Here is a 20,247-nt window from a genome sequence, read left to right as displayed (position 1 = left end):
TTCGTGGAAGGCTACTAGTGATTTCTACAGGGTCAGGTCCATGAGTCGTCCATCGAAACGTCAGCGTAATAGAGAACCTGATCCGGTGTAACTTCCTTTCTAGTAACTTTCCACGGTACACTACGCCGATAAAGTACGCGGTCATTCTTCTGGGACTTTTCCTTGAGCATTAACAAGTTTACAAAAACACCGACAGGTCATATTCAGAAAAACACAAACAATAATTGTAATCTCGTTCAAAGAGTACAATCTGAAAGTATTAACATTCAAACATGGGGATTGATTTCAAACGCTGTCAGTACTGATTTAGAAAACATACAAAAAATGTTTAACTTGAACACTGAAAATATACCACAATATAACAATGCAGATACGAGGTATGCTATTAATACTTTAAGCTTTGACAACTCTAAGTACTTTAGTAGCCTTTTGACGCTGACCTTCTTCAGAACGTTTTGCCGTTTGATCATAACTTGTGTGATTTATAGTGACTCGAGTATTTTGTCTCAGCGAACAATCGAGTTAACTCGTGAACACTCGTGCGATGATTATTTACGACTTTCGAAGTAGATTAACAAGACACTCGCATGAAGCGAATAGGTATCTATAGCCTCTCTTTTCTACGATTGTTACGTCTCCTCAACGACCTGCCATCAAAAAATACACCTCAACTGCCAAGGAGACTTAAGCCTTATAAGATATCCTTATAAGATTCCTTAATTAGTCAAAGTATAGCTGCCAATATTCAAAGGGTTCTAGTCTAAAATCTCCAGTTCAGCCTTCGGATAATCCAAATCTAAATCCTCAAAGAGCGAGGTGACCCAGGGAAATGAGCTGACTCCACTACCCTGATGAGATAAATCTCACGCCTGCGGGAGGTTAAAAAGTCCGAGGTGACCTCGTATCTTACCTTACCAACTCTACCCTCAGCATTATTTCTAATTGTCAGTCATCAGTGATTCAATCTAAGGTCTGAAAAATATTTTTTAAACCAACTATAATATTTTTAGCTTTCTTTCCTAAAACGCAAGGTTATTTCCCGTAAATGCATTTTTTAAATGATCTAGAATATCACAAGAGGCATAAGCCACGTGGTATCTACATCTACTAGGTACCGTGCAATCCACCACCATGGTGTGTAAGAGGGGGGATTTCACTTCAGGCATGCAGCACTAATCCTAGCCTTAATCAGACGCGCTCGCTTGCCGGACATAGGCCAAGCACACAGGTCAGCGAGATGCGGTCAGACCAAAAAACTAGGAGAGATCTAAGGACACAAACATGCCACGACGCAAATAAAACTATTAATTAATAATAATTTGCAAAATGTACCTTTAACCATTATCTCCTGTTTTGTCGACGAATGATGCTGAAGATGACTTCACGGGCTATTCGTCGGGTGAGCGAAATGACGGCTGGTAAATGAGAGGCAGCCACCGATGAAAAACCGTGAAGATGTTAACATAATTCGTCGATCTAATTTCCACTCAGGCTCTGTAAAGTTCATGCCGCGATTCTTTTACAAAGAAAAGGTTCTAATCCATTAACCTGTGGGCATAAGTCACGTGGTATAATGTACCTTTCATCGTAATATTGTGTTTTCTCGACGAGTGATACTGAAAAAGTCTTCATGGGTTGTGAAGATTTCTCGGATATCACACAGGGTATGGTGCCCCATAACTACTTCCGACGATTCGACGTGCAACTCACCCATCTTCCGCAGGGATTCAGAATTCCAATGATCGGCGATGGACGAGTTGCACATCGAAACGTCGAAAGGAGATATGGAGTTATCTTGCTCGGTGTGAGAAATCTTCACTGCCATTGTTCGTCGGGGAAAAACAAAACAACATCTTCACGGGTTATTCACCGGGTGAGTATGATGTGAGGCACCCGCCGATAAAGAACCCGTGAAGACCTCATCAGAGTATCGTTCCAGTCATTTCCATCTAGCACTAGCGATCTAATTCCAACTCAGGCTCTATATAGACATGCCGACAGTCGCATGCCTCTAATGACGTGCGGCCTGCCGCGTTTTTACGAAGAAAAGACGCTAATCCATTAACCTCGGCTCCACAGCGACGGACGTCCATGCAACGCACAGCCTCTCCAAACAACAGTGCGAGGTCCTCATCGCCCATAGTTCCCATTATCGTGACATTTGAGCGAAACAAACAAACTGACGCGAGCGCACCGAGGGGAGAGAGTAAACATTGGCCATTGGGCATTGGGAAGCAAAAGACTCGAATCGAGAGCGAATAATAGCACAAACATTTGGACAGCGCCACCCACCCACTGGGGGTCCTAGCAGGGAGGGAGATTTGGACAGATGATTGTGTGTTTGTTCTATCTTGCTAACTTCCTCCTCACCTTAGTCCGCGAAAAACCTGTGAAGGGCGACAATTGGAAAGACCGCGTAGGGACCTCTTCTCCATTCGCATCCTATTCTTGGAGGTTTTTTCCCCTCTCAGAATCATACATGATATTTCCCTCGTATGAGATTTGAGGCTAGATTGATGAATATAGATGATGTCAGAGGCGTAACCATGGGGGGATGAGGGGGAAAGGTCCCACCAAAAACTTCAGAGAAATAAAAAAAATATTAAAAACTACTGTCTAGTTTTGAAGCATAGTGAATTTTAACCTCGGTAACTTTTTAATGGAACCAAAATTTTAAGTGCCAAAATGATATAAAATGTATTTCGTCATTTTTCATCATTTTGTCATGTAATTTTTCAAAAATTTACCCCGACGGGGGTGTGAGGGTCGCCCCCTGCCCCCCAAAGCGTATTCCTAGTTACACCACTGGCTGATGTAAAAGTTAAGTTTTTCCCAGCGTATGATCTTCAGGGATAGTTCTCGAGTTGCCCTCCAAGTATTGTTTTGGGTGCATGGTCACAATGTTTCAACAGCTTAATAGCCGTACTCCAGGCCGTTACTCAAGTCTTGATCGTGGCTCAAACTCGACTCAGCTGCCACGTTGGTATCACGAAACCTCGCTAGAGTCTCAGCTCAAATTCAGTTTTCAAGTTACCCTTGAAGTTGCCAAGTCCGCCGGTAACGTTTCATGTTATTTAAAATGAGATAGCTCTCGTAAAAATACTTTCGCGTATGATATTTGACATAAGTTCAACAGGTTCTGGCTTCAATTGGTGGAAGATAGACATATTTAAATGAATAAAAGATTGTAGCAACTTTCCACAAAATTTTTTACTGCGTACAACGCGTTTCTGCTCTCGGAGCCATCATCTGGTAGAAGACACCTAATTAAGAACAAGTTTGATTAGTTAAGTACATATTTGATGAGTTGAGCACACATTTGTGACTACCTATTTGGGAGGGGGAAGAGGATATCCTTTGGCTTGGAGGTAGCGGAAAAAGTACGGGAATAATAAGACACCTGGTCTTGTACCAGATGATGGCTCTGTGAGCCGAAACGCGTATGCAGTAAAAGTTTTTGTGGAAAAGTGCTACAATACTTTATTTATTTAACTATGTATAGACATACGATGAGTCACTACCGTCAAAGGTGACAACGATTTTTCATAATCCATTCTCTAATTATGACTTCAACTATCAATCCACAGATGCTAGCTAAAATTGGTTATTTGGACGTGAACTTAAATCGATGAAGGAAATGGGCCATCAAATTAGCCCGCGTGTTGTCCTGTATCAATTAGATGGTAGGCCATCAGAAGCATCACGGGGAAGGGATGGTCGTGAAAAAGACCAGATGACCGAGGGATTCAGAGGGAATATATGTGTATTTCCCATCACATTTCCAATTGGGCAAGTGTTGGCGAGCAGAGACAACTACACCCTCTCACAGTATATTCCCCTAGAATGATTGAGGCCAAAAATAACACCGAGCGTGAAATTTCAGGGTGCTGGATATTAGACCCTAAAAATGAGCTCCAGTTAAGACCGTTGATTAATTAAGGACACTTTTGATTAATGTACGCAAATATTTGATTAATTAAGAACAAGTTTGATTAGTTAAGTACATATTTGATGAGTTGAGCACACATTTGTGACTACCTATTTGGGAGGGGGGAGGGGATAGCCTTTGGCTTAGAGGTAGCGGATGAAGTAGGGAAATAAGACATCCTTTGAATTTAACCGCGTCGCTAAGGTATTTATGGGGAAAAGCAAATTTTTGATTACGCAGGTAACTTTCTCCTCTGCCATTCAACTCAGCAATGGGTAAATGGCAGTGATGTTTCTGAAAATAACACTTACCGTGCTGACCTTAGCGCTATAGATCTATACCCGCTGTTGGCAATTTTCAATACTTTAGAGCTATTTATTAAGAAACAACCTTTAATACGAGGAAAGAGTGTTTGGTATCATTTTAAAGAATGAATTTTTCTTTTATTTTTATTTAATTTTGTTTATTTAGTGGTTAGTACCACTTTGATTAAAATAGCAAACTAAGAATTTATCAAAAGACAAATAGCGTAATACTACGCCTGGAGCAAAAATCAGAGGATTTCACTTGGCGTAATACTCCGCCCACAGCACGCAAAGGGATAAGCAATTTTTAAAAATAAACACCACAGGAATTACTAGAAAAGTATTGCACTCATTTATTGATTTATTAACGTGTACCTATAGGTAATAATTTCACTAAAAATTTCCGAATGAAAGCAAGAGGTATAAAAATATTTCGCATATGAAACGAATATGAATTATTAGAAACACATCTATGTAACATATTGAGACATATTTTCAGCCTTTTCACCGATGTCAATTCACTAACTACACGTTGAAAAGGTTACTCCAGGTTCATTGTGAAGAGCTATCAATTTAATTAATAGCATGGATATTATTTGCTGCCTTGTTGTTTACTTACAGCTACTATTTTTTATGTTTAAGAATGACACTCGTAATTGAATTATGGTGAATTGCAATTCCTTGCCATTCTTCTTCAGTAATAAACACATGTCCATTCTAAGTAGATAAACGAAACTGGGCTCTCATGTTTGCGAAATCAGGCATGAGAATGTTAGCATCAGAAAAAAATGGTTTCGATAGAATACCTTCCCTTTCTTCACCGTAAATTTCTTAAGGAGCTCTTTAGTTCGTCGTCGTGTAAACATTCTTAAGAAGGCCTTTAGATCGAAGATACCAAACGTCTCCAAGTTAATTGGTTATGATTAGTCCTTTCTAATTGGCATTTTACTGTATTTGGACTGCATTAAATTAATAAATATAAAATATGAAATTTCTAGATTCGGTTTTCACTCAGTCAGTGAAAATTTATGCTGAATGAATGATTTTGCTCAAGCATGGCAAAACGTAATTTTTGAGTACATTTTTTCTCATTATTTAATATGCTTAAATCTTTTGGTACACCAAGGTGAAGTAATGAAATCAGAAATCGCGATGGCCTACTGTGGCTCTATTCGCTAAAGAGGTGCGAAAATAAATTCAGTGGTAATATTGTAATGTCTTATTTAACTAATAAGCAATGATAAATGTTACTTGCTAATGCATAGAATAACGGAAGTGCTAAGTCCATTTTTTTCTCATTGTATATTATAATGAAGCCTTATGTTGCAGTAAGGTTAGGTAGCGAAATCGTGATGGCCTACAGTGAAGCCTTTGTCCGTGGTAGTAAGCCCCCCTGAAACTACGGAAAACAAGAGTACTTGCATTACGCAATTAGTCACCTTCCGTCAGGAACGGAGGAGGAGGAACCTTACCATTCGTTCCTCTCAAGAGGAACCCTCTCACGAGGAAGGAGTAAGCGGACACTCAATAGCGACACAACTCATCTCGGCCGGCCAGGCTCTCCTCTTTCATCTCGCTATCTCTCGCACCCTCCCCTACCTTGTACGAAGCGACGGAGGGGAGGGGCGGAGAGAGGGGTGAGGGCAGTTTGGGAGCGGTGCTGATGGGAAGGGAAAGGTAGGGGAAGACGGAGGGGAGGGGAAGGCCGGCTGGTTGCCCGTATCCAATACGGCAAGTGGAAGGCAGAAGCATCGCAGACTTCGTCCTGTGTGGCAGGCGTTGTGCGTTGGAGTCGAATACCATCAGTTTAGCCGTGTCGGGCAGAAGACCTGTCGGTGCTTCTTTCAAGTCTCGGGCGCGTTTTGTTTTTGTCAGTGCCGCAATTGTGAATACAAGTTTTAGGTTGAAAATATACCTCAGAATCAAGTGCTCTAAAAACCACAAGCCAGGAGGATAAGGTATTTCCTCTGTTGTGTTTTCGTGAGTGTCGCCTTTTTTCACGCCACGTTTTCCTCGAATTTGGGGTGTGGCCAAAGTGGATTCCAACAATACCCTCATATATAACACCACGAGGTTAACGCGTTCCTTTTGGTGAAATTTGGCTTTTACTGGGATCTTGACTTCTCCTTTGGGAAGATTCAGCTGCACGAGCGTGGCTGAAGAGTTGCCCTGAAGTGCGTGGGCGGGATACGAAAGTAATATATCACACCATCTTGTATCATCCAACTTCCTGCAGTCAGTGCGTCTGAAAAGTCAACTGCGAGAGTGCGAAAAGAAGTCGGTCACGCAAAGGATCTGTTTCGCCGTTGAGGAAATAGAGCGGAAAACCTTCGTTAAAGTCTTGTGTGTTTGTTTTTCCGCGAATCTTCCTCCCCAACGAAAATCTTCCTCTTAAAATCTTCCATTAAAATCCCCACGAAGCAGCGCCGTCGTAGTCGGAGGAGACTTACCGGCTTTTCGTGGGAGTCTTTAAAAACCTTGCCTACCCGCGCCGCGGGAGATAAATCGTCTTCCCAGCGAGCCGAGGGCTTAGTTCCCGGTAAGGGATTCGTCGCATCTCCCCTGAAGAGAATATATACACCAGTTCGCTTTTGCGTGTTACGTGCCGAGTGTTGCCATTCCTTTTTTCTTGCCTTGTATTGAGTGTTCATTTATCCCTTTCCTACCAAAAAGTGTAGTCCTTACTAATGGTTATTTAGTCGGTGTCTGTGTCGTTTACTTAGTCCCCATTTTAAAGTGTAATTAAGCGTGTTCGTCAAAGTGATCGTGTTTTATGAAGTAAATTTTCCAATATTATTAGTATTTGAGGTTGTGGTTTAAACAAATTAGTTAATTTTTTTGGTGTTGTTAGCGTTTCGTCATTAAGGTTGAGGCTTATATATTATTCTGCCACGGCGTGTTGTGCAGCTTTTTGTCTTCATCTCCTCCGGGAAAAGCAACAATCTCGCGCGTCGCTCGGGAAGAAGGAATATTTCCCTCCGCGAGGAGAATAATTACGCCGGAATGGTAGATATCCGAGACATGAAGTCTTGGAGGAGCCCGTGTTGATTAATGAAGAAAACAATTACGGGAGCAAGGGGAGGAATGGTACAAGCCTACTCATTGAGCGCTTCAAGTTCCTTGGAAGAGTGAAAAAAATACAAAAATTGAGACATTGTGAGGAAAATACCCTCTCACGAATCCCTGAAGAAAGAACTTGGATGAAAACAGCCATAGCGAGACGAGCCATTCTTCGAGAAAGTAACAAAAAAAATCAAGGCTCCTCTTGTCCAATCGAATTCTCTCTTCCCTGTCCCTCGCCTTGACAATGGGCACTGGTATGACCGTCACTGGACAGTTGTGTTGAGCCGGAGATAGCCTTTCTCGACGCAGTCCGGAGAGAGAAGAAGAAAGGTCTGAAATTCGCAAGGAGCACAAAAAATATCGGTGAGGGGTCTCGCAGAGAGGAAAAAAATAAATTCGAGACCTTTTTCGTCCCCTTTTCTGCAGTCAACTCCTTCGACCGACGAAAGAAAGGGTTAAAGGCAAGGAGAGAGAAAGAGGAAGAGGTAGTCACGAAGCCTAAAAAAGTGCACGACTCTGAAAAAAACCGTGTCCCTGTACGTGCAGCATTCAAGCAGTCACGGTGGAGTTTTGAAAAAGGATATAAGGAGCAGGGAAAGAGTTGAAGAAAGAACGCGACGCAGAAAGTGAATTGAAGGAGAGAGGGAAAAAGGCCGGTTGAAGATCGTTGAACTCACGTGCCAGCCAACACTACAACGTTATAGCTTGAAGGACGGGGAGCCCGGAGGCTTGCCTTGAAGCGGACGACGCCTGGGGTAGTGACCGAGGGGGCGGACTAGCCGTCCACGGCATTCAAGATCCCTGCCTCGCACTCTCGCTCGGGAACCTGAGCACCAGGTAAGATGGTCGACAATGGAAAAATACTGGCTCTCCTCTTGTCTGGGGCGGAAATGGTTTACCCTTCCCCCTAGACTATTCAGCCGAGCTCTCCCCTCCCACTTACCAGTCCCTGATTCCCTGGGATGGGATGGAGCTTCGAAAGAGGTCCAGGGATAAGTTGGGTCCCCTTCCTTTAAGCGCAGTGGAGCTGTCCCTCCCACTAACCCAGTGACCGTAAACGCTCCTCAACATGTCTCAATGGGGTGCACCATTATGACATTCCGAAGGACACACGTGGTTTTCCCAGCGCCAGTTCCTGGAGATACTCTCGTGTTTTATTTGGTTACCTATGATTTTTTTCCTTAAGGTCTTATTACTCGATATATCAATGCCGTTCATGCATTTACCCAAAAACTTGTACGTGTTAATTTACGTATTTTAAAACACGTGGTATTCCCCAGCTTTGAAGGCCTTTAATGAATTCTTTTTGGAGCGATGAACAGTTTTCCCGAATTAATACCATACGGTCATGCATGTCATGCATGCTAAATATGCTTCTACATTCATGCAAAGGCAAAAATTGCCACCTAATCATGGAGGCAATCTACCTAAAAGGATAGAAGATGCAAAACTTCTAGTTAGAAATACTAGAAAAATTCACAAACATGCATTTAGTGATGCATCAGTTTGTAAGCTTAAATCTTGGGTACCGCAGTCAGTAATTGAGGAAGAAGTCATAAGAGCGAAATTACTTCTCGTTGGGTGAGAAAAGCTCAATCTAAGTGGACTAAACTGCGGCTGTGTAGATTCCTTAATGATTTAAACTGCGTGCTTGAGTCCCCCTAAATTTTTTTCGCATAGAAATATCTCTAGCAGTCCCCAAACCTCTGATTTGAGAAGAACGTCGTGGAAGCCTTCGAAAAAACCGATATACTCGTCGAAGAAGTGGGACACGAAGTTTAGGAATTATTTCGCTCTATCTATATGCTTTACCTATCGATTTACGCCGGAACGGCACTGCTCCGAGTAAAGTGATCGCATAAAGTAGGTGTCAAATAAGGAGGGCAAGTTGTGTTATTCACGGCCGGCGTCGATTTGAGTTTACAATTTGATGTTTCAGCTATTTACTCGAGTAATCGATTTATGTTGGTATGCAGAGTGTGATGGCGGGAATCTTAGCACTTAAAATGATGGAAAAATCGGACGAAGTTTATTTACTGCAATCTCGGAGGTAGGTGTTAAAACCGATGTGATTGTTCATGAAGATTCTCTGAATGCATGTTATTATCCAATTACTTTTACCATTCATGCGTAGTTTTTTTAAATCCAAGTTTTATTTACGAAGTGTATTTATCGACAATATTATTGAAGAAATGGTTTCTATATGCTAACACTCATAATGATTGAAATAAATTAAGTGATATTGATGGATATAGCAAAATATATTGGAATAAAATTAATGAAAAGTGATGTAAATATAGATATTATTTTGTATATAAATATAATAGCAACTAACAAACTAAATAATGGAAAAATGGAAAATGGAAATTAAATAAAATGGAAAAAATGGAAAAAAATACATTAATGGTTTGCTACAAAAAAAAAAACAAATATTCTTGCCTAATTTGTGTTAACAGTTTAAAATTTACTAGCCAAAATATTGTATTAGATTTTTTTCTCTGTAAAATTATTATTTAACGCTCGATCAGCTCTTGTATGTATTGCTTCTCTTACATTTTCATAAAATAAGCCTTTGACATGGAAAATAAATATCAAAACCTCGGCACATAATTCTTTTTTTACATTAAACTATCTAAAACTCAAGATTTCAATCTTATAAAAATTAAAAAAGAGAAAAATAAAAATATAAAAAATATGTACGCATATGATTGAAGTTGGGGAAAAAAATTAGGGGTACTTACGGTTATTTCCGACGGATTTTTTACTGGAGCCTTATAAGTACACTAAAACTTCCCATAAATCACAGGCTAAATTGGAATGTTCAAAACTCATCTAGGTGCTCTTTTTAAATACAATATTGCTGTACACGAATGACATCTGCCGTAAAGATCCCGGTTGATAAAGTGTGGCTACTTGATAATTTTGATATTTTGACGGATTGTGATCAATTCTACTCACATAACTACGCGGGTTGTTTATATGGTAACCAATATTAGATTTTTCAGGTTTTATTTAATGATTGATCCAATTTCTTTCTCTCTCTCTCTCTCGTCTCTTCTTCCTTAAGTAGCGCCAGGTTTACTACAGCGCTTTCGTAAAGCTTATGTCTTGCAAATATTCCTTATCTCCTCTCAATTTAGCAGTGCTATTTTTTGCACTGTACTTCGTTGACTGATGGTACCTGTATTCCCTCCTTGCTAGTAGTTCTCAAGTGTCTGGCGCCAACATGAAGTTAGTATTGATGAGAACACGTGCTGAACTCACGCGTCTTTAAAGGGGCCTCAACCCTAAGGGAGTATATGCGATCTCGTCATATGAAGACTCATTAAAACGTCATCCTGGTGAATTTCAAGATCGTACACAAACCTGTGCGTGATTAATGAATAATCGAGGAGGATGATTCAAACCAGGCGCCTACACACTAACCAGTTAAGCAAACATGTTTTTTAACTTGATGGCCGGCTGAAAGGACGATAAGGAAATAATATGGGAAGCAACAACGGATCATGCCTTTAAATTTATAATGTCGATCGCTTCAAAAAGAGGCTTGAGTCATTTGATTCAACCTTGTGACCCAAATATTTTCAAGAAAACCAGATTAGAATATCGTCCATTTATAACATCGTCTTTAGATAATATTAATCCCCCCCCCCGTTATCGGAAGACCTTATTATGAACCATGGATTTCATTAGATAAAATCACGACAGTCTGATATTTGTCGATAATAATCGAAATGCAACGTGTTGTCTACGTCGAAATTTTGAATGAGAAAATTCATTTGTATATTCGGGTAAACGTGAAATCCTTATTGTTTGAAATAATCATATGTTCAATTTTCTTACCCGCCTTCCTCCATAATCAAGAATTTGTTTTATTTTTGTACCCTTACATAATCCATGGGAAGAAGACGCAATAGCATAAGTCTTGTATCTTTTTAAGGTGAGAAATATAGGATTACAAGGGCAACTAATAATACAATTCATGCTACTTTTTTGCTACCTACTGCACTGGTGCAAAAGATAAGACATTAGCTTCGTCATAGGCAGGTGTAGTGTAAGTATATTAACTCTATTATATTGAACAGCATCGAGATTTTTATCCATGTAATGAACGATATTCCATTCTTATTTTCTTGGAAGTATTTGGGTCATGAGGTTGAATTACTTGACTCAGGCCCCGTTTGGAGGTGATCGATATTATAAATTTAAAGGTGTAGGAATGGAAGCTTTTTCCGAGCATCTTTTGGAAGATGATTCGGGACTTACCAAAATATCTCAGCTCTATCTTCCTTTGCCATCAAAAGCAGGTGATTTATATTCTTCAGTGAACCTTTTTATTCAGTCTATCATAGTGCGGTAACCCTCCAGAAAATATAACTGTTAACTTCAGGCTTAACTATGTGAAACCTTTCCATCAGGAAAATAAAAAATATACTTCGTAAGGTTCCCAATTATACTTAAAAGCCGCGACCCAGGTTTAACAACATATTATATCTTCAGGATCTACTCCTAAATATATACATATGATATAACCCGGGTTCTGCTTATTTAAAAGTATATTAGTGAACCTTACAAAGCTTATTATTTTCCCCCTCCAGAAATTATTTGTTTCATTACATGCAGAAACGTGTCGTGATATACAAAGTTTTTATGCCATGTCCTTCGTTACGGGATGTATGCAGCTCCTTCTCTAGTAGCGTAGGAACAAGCGAATTAATGCGTTTATGGTTAAATCATGCTTGGGTAGGAATGACCACGTATACGCATTCGAATCATTTTAGCAGGTTGGTATTTGCACCTTATTTTATACGCCATATATAACTATAGCAAGTAGTGAATGTTTGATTAAAATGATCGCTCCTCCTTGGTGGCTATAAGCAGTGGCGGATTCAGCATCAAATTGAGGGTGAGTTATAACCTGGGTCAGGGGAGAGTGGATCATTTTTTCGGGACGTTTTTATAGTAGAGAGTGCCACTACTCGCTATAATAAATACAACTCATACTCCATTCGCGTTTTTAGCCATGCATTTGCATATTCGGAAATACACTCCCTTTTCTCCTTTACAATGATACCATAATAATTATTAAACTAATATAAATTTTAAAAATTGGGGGTGGGGGGGTGCTCAGTCCCCTGTTTTTCCCGTTAAATTTTCCCTATCTTTAAGCTTATCTTATCTCTGGAGGTGGCTTATGTATTATCTTATCCAGGAATTATTTGCATTCCGCCAAAGAGATGAGCTGTTTAACACGCACAATGCGACACCGCAACCTTAGGTCATCATAAAATTTCTTCTTCACCAGTACACACAGTTTTCGATTTCATTCGAGGAAACATTCCTACGAATTTTTATCGCTCGGTGTCGCCCTTTTTCCTCCCGACTGATCCAACTACCAACCCCCTCCTTCCCAGTAAAACCTTCCTCGACATGGTGACCTTAACGGCAGAGAAGTGAGATGGCGCTAGTAGCGTTATTTTTTTCTCCTTTCTCCTTTTCCAGCAGCAGCTCGCGTTATTAGAGATTGTTTGCCGTGCTCAAGAGCCGAGTGCCAAGGTCGGCACAAAATATCGTCCGATGATTATCCGAACGGAGGAAGCCCACCAACTTGGTGGCTCCCTAGCCGTAAAGAGAGGGAGTTTACCCGACTATCGGTGGGGGAATGCAACATCAGTCGCCATTGCCGCGGTATTTGTTTCGTTCGACTCTCTCATCGCAATCGCAATTGAGGGCTTTATAGACAGGGATGGCAAGTTAAATGAAAGCTTAACGGGAGTCAAAACTACTTCAGGTCGGAAACTCCACTAAAACTCTGGGACGAAACGAAACACACATAATTTTTCGCATCGGAGGGGCCACCTTCAAATAGCTAAGTTTTGACCAACTCACCCAGGGATGCCGACTCACAAAAACTATTGGGGGGGCCCAAACCGGGGATCTTGCCCCGGGAAATTTTATTAGTAGTGAGTTTTAAGTTTTTTAGAAGCATTTTAGAAGGGTCATACGATGAACATTAGAACCATGATAATTCGATATCTGGACGCTCTGGAGAATATCGAAAAGCCTGACACATTTTTTCCTCACACCTATAACGAATTTTTGAGTGGGCTCGGGCCCCCTCAGTCCCTATGGAGTCGGCGCCACTGAACACACCGAGTACGAAGTGTGGTTGAATGAAGTATTGGTTCTGTCTACCGGCAGTAGATGCATTGCGCAAACATATTTTAACCACTAACAGGAGAACGGTGAACAAAATCTGGCCATTCGATTTTTAAGCTCAATTTTTTAATCTCCTTACACGCATATATAACGTTATGGGTCGAAATTATTCCCTCGTATTCCCATCCTCTCAACTTTTGGGATCGAAACTTAATTATACGCAGCGGGGTGCTGATTAAGTCTCGTTCCCGGGCGTAAAGTTTCGTCCCGGGTCGAAACTAAACTCCTTGGTGATTTTAATTTCGCGCGTGAGCGAAACTAAACCCAGGTCTCGTATTGTCGTTTCGCTCCGGGTCGAAACGAAATATTTTCGTTTAGTTTCACTTGCTATCCCGGTTTATAGAAGCAATAAAAGCGCAATTCGTCTCATTTAGTCATTGCATCAGCCGCGTTAGTTTAAATGCATACTAGGTAACCCGAGCGAAATTTTCTCAATTTCACTTACATTTTATTTTTAACATTTTTTCCTGCTTATGTTACGTTTCTTTGGCTCATTTATGGGTTTTACGGATTTTAAAGCCTTTTTTTAACTTTTGAATAAAAAAATGTGTGCAGTCGGTGGCGGTGGGGTAAAGTCATCGCCTGCCATACCATACCTCGGCGTAGGTCGTGAGTTCGAATCCCACCTGGGTAGGTGGTCCCTGCCCAGGGCATTGATGTTTATGTTGTATAGTGTTAATTCTACAATGACCGGGGTAAGCCACGTATCTATAATGACCGTTCACCCTTTTCTTGCGCTCTTTCATTCTTTTTCCCTCCATATTTTTCCCTGACAAGGGTAGAAGTGTTCTGATTATGTTTTACGGATTGATGTAGTGTAAGGAAAAAATTGATATTTGTAAAAAAATATTAATTACACTTTAAAAATATTTTAAAATAAAAATGTCTCGTTATCACAGTCAAAAAATAATACGTAATGGGTTTTAAAACGCAAGTAGCATTTCAAAACACGTCATTTAGTGTAGTTTTCTTGATTAAAAACCCATAGCGGAGAAAAATGAAAAAAGACGGCATTTAAATGAAGCACTTCAAATTTGGTCTCAAGGTTGTATTTCTTTACTCTCTCAGCACGTTTACGAATTATCTAATTACGTATCTCATGTAAAGGTCTTGAAGTGCTTTTTACGGGGAAGTTGGAAACAAAAAAAATTCCTCGAGCGAGTAATCGACATGGTAAAATTTAAACTTTTAGTTCAAATTAATGGGTAAAGAGTGAAATTTGAGATGGCGTTATTTGTCAGAAACCAACGTTTAAAATGATACCCCATTTATCACTATATGTGCAGTATTAGCGAAGCTTGTCACGGAATAACATAAAAAGACCTTCATATAATAATATATATATGATGGTAATTTCTATACTATCATCTAGTCACAAGTTATATCAGTTATAACTTAGAGTCTTAGAGAATGGACAAAGAGCAAAAGTGTATTCTGAGCTGTTCTTGCACGGATCAAAAAATACGCTGGGTAGTCTTCCATAGATTGGCGTAGAGAATGGGTTTTATTGCTCTGAGAATGAAGTACTTCTAAATGTCACCCTTGAAAGTTAAGAGAGGAAAAAAATATGGGTACATAGCATGGATTTATAAAACATTAATTTTAATGCTCATTAACTCCTCAATAGTATCCACGTGCCTCAATTTTATTTAATCAGAAATTAGGTAATATTATTTACGATCGATAATAAGTATTACCATATTATTTATTTAAAAAAGGCTTATGCAAAGGTTTTCTGAATGTGTCCACGCTATTATTAAGAAGAACTTACAGTCATATTTTACTTTACCGTTTAGTAAGCTTTTTAGCTATTCAAATTTCAAGGGCGATGCGCATTAACACAATTTGAAAGACACACGGGTTTTCATAATCTCGTAAACCTTCCACAAAAACATATCATTTTTCTTACAATACATGGATATTTTATGAAGATAGAATAAAGCCACAACATTTTTTTTATATTAGTTACGCGGCCCTTCTTAAGATTGTAGCTCACAGTCTCGGTAATTATTCAATGGAGGAGGAATTTAGTAGAAAAGAGTTCTCCATGGAATTCTGGGGCCGTGGTATTTTCTGGAAGCCAAGGTCTACAATTCATTAATTCAATTCACGGTCATTTGACACGAACTCTAGATGTGGGCCACAACAGGAAATGAGCGATGAGGGACCCTAATTACAATTAATTAACGATTATCGTGAGTTAGCTTTGGATCGTTAGATGCTCCTCTGTGCGGCAAAGTCACAGTGAGTAGTTACAATCATTAGCTCCACTTAGGGTGCATTGGTATAAGAGCTTAGGAGTCTAGTAAGCGTCATTCTGCTCATCAGAGAAGAATTTCGTGGTGAACCGCAGTCAAAGCAGCTATCTGAGTTATGAGGAGTAGACAGTCTTCTAATTTGCTCTTCTTACTTAAGTTTTACTAAGAAATATTTAAATTTAGGGCTCGTATGAGGGATTTTTTAAGCTGTGTACGTTTGTGAAATATTTTTTTATTTATTAATTGATGTAAAAATGTTGTATACCTCAAAACTCTCAACCAGTATATTTGAGAGAAATTAAGAGACCCTTCGTCATTGCTCGCTTCTCGTTGTTTCAAGTAAATATAGTATTTGTGCCCCGCAACCCATTACATTTTTTATGTTTTACAACAAACAAGTTTGTGCTTAAGAATACATTCGAATAATGCTGTGTTACCTATTAAAGTAATATATTGCGTATTTTATCACGCATAAAATCATTTCAGGTTCGACTTGGAGGAAGTTTGATGTATCCGCGATACTACCGACCATGCTTTCAACATTTCTGTTATTTTCTTGGAAATTTTCTGAAATATGTTGAAACTATGGTCGGTAGTAGAGTTGAGAATTTAAATATGGAAATTACAATTTTTAGTCTTTGTCATGGTGTATTTCAGGACTGCAATTTCAATATACATAATTCGTGTGTTATGATGTATGATTTGACCGCACCCTAACCTATAAATGAATAGTTTCACTGTAATTTGCACAGCTCAGGTCGAAAGAGTCTCAGGTATTCTTTCTCTCGGAGTGCAAGAAACTTTAATCATAAATTCTTACCCCTCGTATCGTGGAATTCTTGGCAGAGATCAGAGTTAATTTCACTTTCGCATTTCTTGTGGACGTTCATCATGGGTGGGCCCTTACGAGGGATGAGATATTGTTCTTTTAAATCATTTTTGCAGTGTCGTAGAGAGTAATAGCATACAAAACTACTTATTACTGAGACAAATTTGTGTTTGTGGAAAAATAAGGCTCTCCAGGTAGTTTATACAAATTAGGTCAAGTTAATGGCCAAACCATTTTTCACCGTACTCATTCATTTTTCTGAAAGCTAAGCCCTAGTTCAACTCCAGTCATCCAATCCTTCAACTCTCATAGAGCAAATAATTGGTGCTTGCAATATGTAGGCTTACCTTTCTGTGCGTACCATATGTGTTTCATCAATCACAGTTTGCGGAGACGACTAAAATGTGGTGGGTTTACAAATTGCACTTCCTCCGAGAAAATGTACTGTTTTTGATTTTCCTCCTCTTTTTAAATTCCTGAGATAAATCATCGTTCCCATTGAAAGAAATCTGCGGCTTGTGATATCAGCTTCCGTCCTGAAATGTTGGAGGAGTCAGTCACTATGTTAAAATTAGTTCTTTCGCTCTGCCTTTACGTTTATCAGTGAAGAGTACTCAATTGGTCGATTTAACATTTTTAGCAATCACCAAGAGTGATATCAGCAATAACAGTGAGAAATAAGATTGGGATATGTTTAGGAACAGGTTTCTTACTATGGATTTGATGAGTTAAATAATAATTAAATTAGATACTTTCTCAAAATTATTTTTACTGTTAACTCAAAAATTCTGTCAACGTTGAAATATAAGTTGTTCGTTTTTATAATTTGGAAATATTTATGGAATCTATGGAAGCCGTACCTGAAGAAATGACTGAATTTTGGACCGAATGCAATAAAATTTCTGCCAATTTTGAAGCTTACGCAGAGCGAAAATAAAGTAAGAGTGATCTCGGAATATGGACTTTACCCCAATGTAAAGTTCGGGTTATTCCCCATGGCTACTGAGAGCTAATTATGGATTTCGCAACGAAAAGCCGTCCTGCTTTCGCCGATATTTTTCCGTCTCGACGAGATACTGGTTTTATGATAGTCGTTCTTTTCCTCTTGGGGTTATGTGCTCAAATTCATTTTGTATTTCATCAGCCTCAAACATCAGGCGGTGCTCTTATTTGCGAGTCCTAGCATATTGAATTGGTGGAAGATATGAAACTCTCAAGAATGTAGGGATTAATGTTTAGATTCACGCTTGAGAGACAAACAGCAGCGGACGTGTATTTCAGAAATATATTTCCTACCTATTTCTCTTTGTATGAGGGGATATTTATCGAGAGATAAACTCATGAAAGTTTTGGGATAATTTCAAATATATGTCTAACCAACCGAGTTGCATTATTTCCACGAAGCTAAAAATTGGAACTCAGAAACATTCCATTTACAATGCCTGAAAAGCTTTCAATTGTACGCTTTCAATAAGACCTTGTTTCTTTTTTTGACACTCAACACTTGAGAATGCTACTAGTTCGTAATTCTGTGATTTTAAAGAGATAATATGTGATTAATATCTGTATCTTTGGGTATATTATTTTTGGTCTTCATTTAGCTTAGGTTCTTCTAGCAGGACACGTCTGTTTCTTTTCCATACAAATATACAATACATCATGAAAATTTAACAGTGTGAGATACTCAGTTTTTGGCTGTTATGGGATTGAATCGCTTTTGTCTTAAACATTGGTTGACGAGGAAATTGTCTAGGATGGCTGCGTTTTCATACGAGGTTTGCAGATTACAGATACAGATTACTTGATACGGGTATTTTTAAAGCGTATCATGCTTATCACTCTTAGTTTTCTCATCGATATTGTAATGGGCGACGTTGATGGTGAAATGCATTATCTCCTCAAAGATAGCGATGCAAAAGAATCGAGAGAAGCTATGATCAGAACGCTTACTGGATATTGATTTCCATAGGAGCTAAGGGGCCATTCACCCAAGCATTTTGGCGGAAGATTTCCGTGATATGACGGAATTTCTTCACATTTTCAGCCGAAGATAATCTAATAAGGATGTTTAAAGTGAGCGAACGTTAAGTAATAAGCTACAGCTTTATTGACTAATTATTCGTCGAATACGAGTGGTTTGCAAACCTTATTGGGTAAAAGAAACTCTCCGTTTTCTTTAAATAAATCGTTCAACCATCTCTGAGTTGCCAAAGCTAAAATTATGAAAGCATCATGGCTGAAGCAATATAATTTCATATAGAGGGATAAAAATAATTCGAAGGTAAACCAATATCACCAAATGTGAAAGAATTATAATGCGCATGAAAGTAAATCTTTAGATACCATGCTCGTTGTTTTAGAGTAAGGGCATGGAAACCAATTGAACGTCTGAGAATCGTTCACCAGCACATTAAATCACTTATAATTTTTTACTGGAGAAGGAAATTTTTCAAATTCATTCATAAATTTATATTGGTAGTTTCTCTACAGTCGATTCAAAACTCCCTATCCTAAATTATTGAAAGTGTATTACTTAATATATAGTAACTCATGATTCAAAATTTCCAACTAGGCTGTACTCTTGTTCATTTCCACCTACTGCATTGTTTTTTGCCATCAAGACTTAATGTATAGAAGTTTTATTCAAAATTCTTGGTTTCTGGAATGTTAGGCCATCATTTTTTTTTCATCGAGGCGAACTTCAGCTACACTGCCGCATGTTTTTTGTATTTTTGTGCGGACCTGGTAACAAATCCGTCGAAAATCCATTAGTCCGTGAAAATTAAAAATAAAGGGGTTGTGTAACGGATCCGAATTCAATCGAAAAATGACGCAACCCGGAAATTAAAGAAGAGAGCTCACGATCGAAACCTATTTCGAACACTCACATTTTTTTGCGTTCTAAGACGGATAATCGATCGTAAACGGAAATGCGCCTTGCCGAAGTTCAGTCTCCCAAATTTTTATTGCACGTTCCCATCCATCATTTCTTCTTTCAGGGGCTAATTAAAGGAACGAGCCTCGATTCCTTAAGAATGTAACTAATGACCGGGAGTCCATTTGGAACGACAACATTACAAGGGTCCTTACAAGATGGATTATACCCATATGCCTTCCTGAGACAAAATTTTTCTCCCATTTAACAGCTGGAGCTGCTAGATGTTTTTGTCATCTCTCCATGATTCAAGGCCGTTTTACACGGGGCACGGAATTGTGCAGGTTAGAACTGCATTAATGTCTAAAATGGCGTGATATTGCACGAATGCATGAACGAAATTAGAATAGGGGCCATATGATAAAATATTTCGCCATCTCACGTCCACGCATTGTCGGATGTGTTTTAGCAATTCACCGCTTTACACGACGCAATTTTGACTGCGCCTTCGTACAGACGTCAGATTGTGCAAGTGCGTGACCAGTGTAAAACGGCCTTAAAAATATGCGCATGCTGGCTCCTATATGATTTAAAAAAGAAATAAGTGTATCTATAAAATATATTGTTTTACAGGGACATCTATTCTACGGTGAAAATCTTTTAATATCAATAATTTAATTCCTTTTTTACGGTAAAGTGTCGTGGAAATTTTTAATGTTGTTAAAACGAGACATGTTTCATGATAAAACTATAATAAGTGCCGTCCCGCG

The 20,247-nt window shown here is 39.1% G+C and overlaps 1 long non-coding RNA gene across 1 annotated transcript in view; it reads left to right on the top strand.

The window, feature by feature from the left end:
* Nucleotides 1-5,993: 5,993 nt before the first annotated feature.
* Nucleotides 5,994-20,247, top strand: part of LOC124164011 — a 220,921-nt gene continuing 206,667 nt past the window's right edge. Inside the window, exon 1 of the long non-coding RNA XR_006865932.1 lies at nucleotides 5,994-8,133. This is a non-coding gene — a long non-coding RNA (uncharacterized LOC124164011). The remainder of the gene's footprint in view (nucleotides 8,134-20,247) is intronic.

Source organism: Ischnura elegans, chromosome 8 (genome assembly GCF_921293095.1).
Source record: "Ischnura elegans chromosome 8, ioIscEleg1.1, whole genome shotgun sequence".
Taxonomy (NCBI): domain Eukaryota; kingdom Metazoa; phylum Arthropoda; class Insecta; order Odonata; family Coenagrionidae; genus Ischnura; species Ischnura elegans.
The sequence above is the reverse complement of the archived record's forward strand: the minus strand, read 5'-3'. Positions and strand labels throughout refer to the sequence as shown.